Source organism: Urocampus carinirostris, chromosome 12 (genome assembly GCF_059441175.1).
Source record: "Urocampus carinirostris isolate Australia breed hairy pipefish chromosome 12, RoL_Ucar_1.0, whole genome shotgun sequence".
Classification (NCBI taxonomy): Eukaryota; Metazoa; Chordata; class Actinopteri; order Syngnathiformes; family Syngnathidae; genus Urocampus; species Urocampus carinirostris.
The window spans coordinates 37361568-37370833 of record NC_142360.1 but is presented as its reverse complement, the minus strand read 5'-3'; positions in this window follow the sequence as shown (position 1 = coordinate 37370833).

Here is a 9266-nt window from a genome sequence, read left to right as displayed (position 1 = left end):
CCCATGTTAAACACTTGCTACAGGCTATCGCTAGCCGTTATCATTATTTTACTGCTTCGTCGTTCAGTGTCGCTCGCCTTCCCGAGCTGCTCACAAAACCGAACGTTGCAGATTTCCAGGATTTGGCTCATTTTCTATTCCCCCCCACTGTTTCCTTCTTTAGCCACTCTTGTTAGCCACTGGGATGGCAGGTAGTGTTATTGACAGCTGCTCCTGCTTTGTCCCTCTGTGGCTACAGGTTAGTTAGCTAGTTGTTAGCTGCTATCGTTCTTGTTAGCTTCTCTGTGTTCGTCTTTCATCGCTGATTTCTATTATTAAGGCATCTTGCACTTATTTTCCACTGTTTCCTTCTCTAGCTGAAACAATTTTTTTTTGCTGACGCCAGGCTAAATTTTGCTGAGTGGTATTCTTCAGGCTTCCGTAGTTTGTCTTCTGAATGCACTCGTTTCAACAATGACTTCTAGTGGGGAAACCCTAACCCTATAGGAGGGCAAGGAAAAACTCAAAAACCCCAACATGAGGAAAATGAAAAAACCTTGAGAAGGGGCTGAATACTAATAAACGAATTTCCAACTCCAAAGTGTCTTGCATTTTGCAGTTATTTTAAATCTTTGTATATAAATATATCCAAATACTACATGGTACCACAGACCCGATCGGGATAAGTGGAAGAAAACTGAAAGATGGATGGAGTGTTGGTATTATTTTATTCAAACTAGGTGAGAACTAATTTTTCATGGGATCAAATATTTTTTGTTTTCCCTCCTTCCTGGAAAAATTACTATTACAAAATCTCAATACACAGCCCCCAGTCATCCTCTCTTTAATGCAGTGCACTCGTCCTGTCCCATGTGCAGAAAAACACCCCCAAAGCATGATGCTACCACCCCTATGCTTCACAGTGGGGATGGTGTTCTTCAAGAGTGTACTCTTCATTCTTCTTCCTCCAAACACGCTTAGTGGAATTCTGACCAAACGGTTCTATTTTGGTCTCATCTGACCACAAAACTTTCTCCCATGACTCCTCTGTATCGTCCATGATTTCTGAGTGGGAGAAATAGCAAAATCCTTTCTTTCTTCACTGTATAAATTATTAAGAAATATTTCTTTTAAAAATCCTGAGATGATATTTAAACAACTCCTCCCCAAAAAGATAATATTTAAAAAAAGAAAGAAAACGTTACAACAAAAACATCAAGATTAGTCTTGATTCTTTTATAGAATATAATCATTACTAAGTAAGTAAGTACATAGACTTGTTTTTACCCAAAATGTGAAAAAAACAATAAAATTGTGGTTATAAATATATAAGACAGAAAAAGAGAGAAAGAAAGAGAGAGAGGGAAACAGAGAGGGAGAGGTACCGAGAGAGAAAGACATAGCGAAAGAGAAAGTGATGAAGAGATTGAAAGAGAGGAATAAAGATAGAAAGAGAGAAGGAGCAAGAGGGAAGGAGAGAGCGAAAGAGAACAAGAAAGTGAGAGGGACAGAAAGAGAGAGAGTGAAATAGAGTAAAAGATAGAGAGAAAAAGAGGGAGAAAGGGCAGGATAGAGAAAGAGAGGTAGAGAAAAAGAAAAGAGAGAAAGAGAGAGAGAAACAGAGAGGGAGGGGCACAGGGAGAGAAAGACATAGCGAAAGAGAAAGAGGGTGATAAAGAGATTGAAAGAGAGGAATAAAGATAGAAAAAGAGAAGGAGGAAGAGGGAAGGAGAGAGCGAAAGAGAACAAGAAAGTGAGAGGGACAGAAAGAGAGAGAGTGAAATAGAGTAAAAGATAGAGAGAAAAAGAGGGAGAAAGGGCAGGATAGAGAAAGAGAGATACAAAGAGAGGAAGAGAAAAAGAAAAGAGAGAAAGAGAGAGAGAGAGAAACAGAGGAGCACAGGGAGAAAAAGAGAAAGAGGGTGATAAAGAGATTGAAAGAGAGGAATAAAGATAGAAAGAGATAGAAAGAGAGGAGCAAGAGGGAAGGAGCGAGAGAAAGAGAACAAGAAAGAGAGAGCAAAAGAGAGAAAATGAGAAAGAGATGAAGAGATAGAGAGAGAGAGAGAAAAAGAGGAAGAAAAGGCAGGATAGAGAAAGAGAAATGGAAAGAGAGAGAGACAGAGGTAGAGAGAAAAAGAAAAAAGACAGAAGAATAGAAAGAGAGAAGAAAGATAGAGAGACTGAGAAAGAGAGAAAGAGAATGAGAGGGAGAGAGCATGAGAGAGAAAATGAGAAAAAATGAAGAGAATAAAGAAAAAGAGAGTGAAGAAAGATAAAGAGAGAGACAAAGAAGTGTATTTTTAAAAGAATGAATCCCTTTTAACAAGTATCGTAAACATTTATAAAATTGTGTTTTCTTTAAAAAAAAATAAAAAATGCCATCTCTGAACGAATAAATCTTATAAAAAAACTAAAAAGTAATAAATAGTCCTGCCGTCTGTTTTAAGAATCACCGCGTTGACCGCCAGGGGGCGCTGTACATCCAAAAATCTACATGACAATAAAACAGTATTTTTTTAAATCGAAAGTGTAATCCTGATAAAAAAATACGATACAATATATTTATTTTCAAAATGATTTTTTTAAAAAAATGATTGGATCAACCACAAGAGGGAGCTCTACATCCATAAATCTACATAATAATAAAGTACAGAAGTATTTTTGTTTTAAATCGAAAGTGTCATCGTGTTAAAAAAATACCATACAGTATGTTCATTTCTGAAAGGAATTTTAGAAAAATACATTGGATCAACCACAAGAGGGCGCTGTACATCCAGAAATTTACTTAATAACAACAAAGTGTGTTTTTTAAATAGGAAGTACAATTGTGATTTAAAAATACTCTCTTGGAAAGAAATGTACTGTATTGTATGTTTTACGAATGAACAGATCCACCACAAGAGGGCGCCCTACATCCAGAAATAAACCTAGCATTAAAATTGTGTTTTTAAAATGAAAAATCTAACGAGTACCGTGATTTATAAGTATAATTGCGTGTTTTGATTCAACAAAAATTGTAATATTGTGTAAAAAGTCCGTTACAAATAAATCTCAGTACCTCCATTCTCCCTAAAGTACATTTACTTCAATAATATCGTTTAAAGTAAGTCGAATAAAAGTATAATAAATACAAACCGAATTTTAATGGTTCTCTAGACCAGTGTTTCTCAAATGGAGGTACGGGACCCCAAAATTGGACCGCGGACTACGCTGATTAAACGAAAGGCCGGCCCAACCACTAGAGGGCCCCCAAGAGTAGTTCACTTTTTGGGTCCCCACTGTTACTTAGTGTGTCAAAAATACTCCAGAAATACAACCAAAATACTACACGATAACTAAAAAAATTAAATATCAAATATAGTGCTAAAAATCAGGGACCTCATATATAATTTTGCATCATTCTGAAAATTAAAAAATAGTAAAGAATTATTACAAAACTATTACTACAGACGACAAAATTATTACAAAACACTACTACAGAATTATTTACTCCAAAAATACTACAAAAAGTCAGTCATAGTACAAAAATACTAAAGAGATATGACAAAAATACTACGATGAAAATACTACAAATAAATATACTAAAATACTGCTTTGGAAATACATTAATTACACTTCTAAAAATACTAAGAAAATACAAATACATAATACTATAATATAAAAACTACTAGATAAATACTACTACAAAAATACTACTACAAGAGGGTTACCACAGAATAACTGCAAATTACACCTATAGCAATACTACAAAAAATGTATGAAAATATTACAAAAATAAAACTACAGTAACACTGCATTACAAAAATACTACAGAAAAACTACGAATATACAACAAATATTCTAATATGGAAATAAAACAAAATACAACAGAGATAGTACAAAAATACTTAAAAAAAATAATACTACAAAAATACCATCATCATAAATACAAAAAATAGTACGAAATACTACTAAAATACTGTCTGGAATTACATCAATTATATTCTACGGAAATACAAAAAAATACCAATACATAATAATACAATGTAAAAAAACTACTATAGAAATATTACTACAAAAATACTACTGCAAGAGTATTACAACAGAAATACTGCAAATTACACCTATAGCAATACTACATAACATCTATGGAAATATCACAAACATACTACAAAAATAAAACTACAGTAACACTGCATTACAGAAATACTACAGAAATACTACAGATATACAATAAACATTCAAATATGGAAATACAACAAAATCAACAGAGATAGTACAAAAATACTTTAAGAAATAAAACTACAAAAATACTATCATCATAAATACAACAATACTACGAAATACTACTAAAATACTGCTTTGGAATTACATCAATTATATTCTACGGAAATACCCCAAAAATACCAATACATAATAATATAATATAAAAAACTACTAGAGAGATATTACTACAAAAATACTACTACAAGGGTATTACAATAGAAATACTGCAAATTACACCTATAGAGATACTACATTACATCTATGGAAATATCACAAACATACTACAAAAATAAAACTACAGTAACACTGCATTACAAAAATACTACAGAAATACTACAGATATACAACAAACATTCTAATATGGATATACAACAAAATACAACAGAGATAGTACAAAAATACTTTAAAAAATAATACTACAAAAATACTATCATCATAAATACAAAAATACTACAAAATACTACTGAAATACTGCTTTGGAATTACATCAATTGTATTCTACGGAAATACAAAAAAAATACCAGTACGTAATAATATAATATAAAAAACTACTAGAGAAATATTACTACAAAAATACTACTACAAGAGGATTACCACAGAAATATGCAAATTACACCCATAGCAATACTACAAAAAATGTATGGAAATATCACAAAAATACTACAAAAATAAAACTACAGTCACACTGCATTACAAAAATACTACAGAAAAACTACAAATATACAACAAACATTCTAATATGGAAATACAACAAAATACAACAGAGATGGTACAAAAATACTTTAAAAAAATAATACTACAAAAATACTATCATCATACTAGAGAAATATTACTACGAAAATACTACTACAAGAGTATTACAACAGAAATACTGCAAATTACAACAATAGCCATACTACAAAAAATCTCCTATGGGAATATCACAAAAATACTACAAAAACTACAGTAACACTGTACTGCGAAAATACTACAGAAATACTACAGATATACAACACACATTCTAACATGGAAGTACTACAAAATACAACAGAAATGGTACAAAATACTACAAAAATAACTACTACAGTTATACTAAAAAACACTACAATTATAAAAACTACGGTAATAATACGAAAGTACTACGAAAATACTCAACATATACAAAAAAAATCTACATTCAAAATAGAGAGTAGAAATGCAAGATATGGATTTTATTATCGTGAAGATAGTAACATGTTTTATAAATATATATATACATATATATATATATATATATATATATGTATAATAAATAAAAGCTACAGTAAGCTATAAGTAATGAATACGTTTTACTATATCCGGTTTAACCTTCACAATAAATGTGTTTAACACATTTGAGAAGTGGAATTGTTTTCCGTTTCCGGATTTGGGTCGTAGTTTGCTTACTTTTGTTGTTGTTGCATTACTCGTTTTGACCACTTGGTGTCAGTGCAGGTAAGCAATTTCACTTGTTTTTCTACTTTCCTTGCGGAGTACTTTTCAAGTTTTTACGTGTTGACCCAGGAGCCTTCATGGGGCCCTAGGCAAAATGAGATTAGGGGCCACCCCAGGGGCGGTGAGAAAAAGAGAGGGGATGGGACCAAAAAGAGAGAAAAGGCGAAAGAGAGAGAGAGAGAGAGAAAAGAGATAGAGAGAGAAAAGAGGGAGAGAGAGAGAGAAAAGAGAGAGAGAGAAAAGAGGGAGAGAGAGAAGAGAAACACATCCAAACAACAAACAACATATCTAAAGAAAAACAGAAAGAGAGGAAGAGAGAAACAGAGAAGGGAGGAAATAGAGAAGGGGAAAGCAAAGGGGAGGGAGGGAGGGAGAGAGAGAGAGAGAGAGAGAGAGAGAGAGAGAGAGAGAGAGAGAGAGAGAGAGAGAGAGAGAGAGAGAGAGAGAGAGAGAGGAAAAGGAAATAAGGAAGAAAAAGCAAAAGAAGGTAAAAAGACAGAGATAAAGAGACAAGGGGCCACCCCAGGGGCGGTGAGAAAAAGAGGGGATGGGACGAAAAAGCGGGAAAAGGCGAAAGAGAGAAAGAGATAAAAGAGAGAGAGAGAAAAGAGAGAGAGAGAGAGAGAGAAAAGAGGGAGTAAGAGAGAGAGGAGAAACACATCCAAACAACAAACAACAAATCTAAAGAGAAACAGAAAGAGAGAAGGAGAGAAACAGAAGGGAAGAAATACAGAAGGGGAAAGCAAAAGAGAGGAGGAGAGAGAGAGAGAGAGAGAGAGAGAGAGAGAGAGAGAAAGAGGGAAAGGAAATAAGGAAGAAAAAGCATAAGAAGGTAAAAAGACAGAGAGAGAGAGAAAGAGACAAATAGAAACAAAGAAAGAAAAAAAAAGAGAGACCAATAGAGTGAAATAGAGAGAGAGAGAGAGTGAGAGTGAGAGAGGAAAAAGGGAGGAATAAAGAGAGAGAAGAAGAAATACAAGTACAGCGTTTGTGAGAGGCACCTGGCTCTGGCGACGTCAAGTGGAGCTCGTTTTTCTCTTGTGCTTCCCTCAGCGTTGTATCGCGGGCCGACTTCAATCCCTAAGCGGGCCTGTTACGGCCCGCGGGCCGCCTGTTTCACACCCCTGATTTAAAGGTTCCAACTTCAGAAAATGAAATATCTTTTCAGCCATTTTCTGTTTTTTTCTCACTTAAAATCATTTTCTTCTTTTTTTAACCAGTTTCTTTGAACTTAATTTTTTTTCAACATTAATTTTTTTAAGAATAATATAAAAATCTCTCTCTCTCTCTCTCTCTCTCTCTCTCTCTCTCTCTCGATTTATTTCAGAACGGCCCAAGAATAAAACACAAAATTATGTTATCATTTAATTTATCAATAAAAAAAAAATACATACATTTCAGTAAAAACGTGTTGTTTTCCGCTTATATTTCCCAAAAATATTGAAAGAAAATTCTCAATATTTCATTCATAAATGGGAAAATAAGCTACTCTAAAAAAAAACGTGTCCAATTTAATATATTTAAAGAAAATTCAGAATATGACCCAGGACAAAATGGTGGAAGCAGATTACACACACTTGCGTTTTAATTTAATTTACAAACGAAAAAAATAGAATTAGCTAACTTATAATACCATTTTTTCATGTAGTACTACTATTAATATATTTAGAAATATTTTAAATATGTTTAAAAACAAAAACAAGTATATGTATCACAATAAAAGTACTTTAGTAAATTACTTAAAATCTTTAAATTAGAAAGAATTGAGTAACAGTACTTTTAAAACTATATTTTTTCCCTCTTTTTATTAAATTTTATATTTTATTTCATCAGCAGGAAATTGTGTATGTATTTTTCGCTCTTTGATATATTTTACTTGTTTTTCTAATTAAACAAAGAAGCTATGATTTCAAAATGAGCAACATTGTGAAGTGTGAAGCCCCCCTTTTCCTCACACAGTTAGTCTGTGCCTTGCCATGATTTTTTTTCCCTATTTATTCATTTTCTATTATTTTATTTTATTTTTTCAATTGTAATTATTGTGATTGTCTGTGTATTTTGGTGTTCTGGGTTGCTTGGTGAAGAAGAAGGTGAGTATTTTATTTCCTTGTATAGTAAATATTTTTAAGCAGTATTTTGAATATCAGTTCTTTACCAGAAAAGGGCTACACAAATATTATTTTTATTGATTATTTTTGCATGAATAATTATGGTAGTTCCTTATGTTGAGGTTTTTGAGTTTTCCCTCGCTCTGGTGTAGGTTTTAGATCAGGGGATGGTGTCATAATAGTCTGGAGTTTGCAATAGTCTATGGTCTGCACAGCCCTTTGAGACTCTTTGAGATTTAGGGCATCACAAATAAACAGGACTTGATTTGACATGTTTTTGAGTTTTTCCTTGCCGTCATGTCGGTTTTAGATCAGGGGATAATGTCATAATAGTCTGTAGTTTGCAATTGTCTGTGCAGCCCTTTGAGACTCCTTGTGAATAAGGGCGTCACAATTTTAACATGACTGGACTTGACATGTTTTTGAGTTTTTCTTTGCCATCATGTCGGTTTTAGATCAGGGGATGGTGTTACAATAGTCTGTAGTTTGCAATAATCTGTGCAGCTCTTTGAGACTCATTGAGATTAAGGGCGTCACAAATATAGATGACTTGACATGTTTTCGAGTTTTTCCTTGCCCTCATGTCGGTTTTAGATCAGGGGATGGTGTCAGAATAGTCGGGAGTTTGCAATACTCTGCGCAGCTCTTTGAGACTCATTGAGATTAAGGGCGTCACAAATATAGATGACTTGACATGTTTTTGAGTTTTTCCTTGCCATCATGTTGGTTTTAGATCAGGGGATGGTGTCAGAATAGTCGGGAGTTTGCAATAGTCTGCGCAGCTCTTTGAGACTCATTGAGATTAAGGGCTTCACAAATATAGGTGACTTGACATGTTTTTGAGATTTTCCTTGCCCTCATGTAGGTTTTAGATCAGGGGATGGTGTCATCATAGTCTGTGGTTTCCAATAGTCTGTGGTCGGTTCAGCCCTTTGAGACTCCTTGTAATTAAGTGCCAAACAAATAAACATGACTTGACTTGAGGTCTTTGAGTTTTTCCTTGCTCTCATATAGGTTTTAGATCAGTGGATGATGTTATAATAGTCTGTAGTTTGCAATAATCAGTGGTCTGTGCAGCCCTTTGAGACTCCTTGAGAAACAAGGGCCATACAATTAAACGTGACTTGACTAGTTCCATAACATGACCTTTTCCTCCCTACAACAAGGGGGCGCTGTGCACTCAGATTTCACCCTATTCTAATTCTTCATTATCCCCGTTATTGTTGTCCGTTTATAATCGCTTACACCCGCAACCTGCACTCAAAATTACCCAGAATTCAAACTAAAAATGATATTTATACCGTAATATCACATTTACACGTATTTATTGATAGTTTTTTTTTTACTGTTTTGTGGAAAGATACATTCAGAATCTGCATAACTGAATCAAAACAGAATGGCAGTTCTCAATGCACTGTTAATAAACGATTTTAGACGAAAATAGAGTTTAAAATAAATCCATATTTATGTATTTAATGT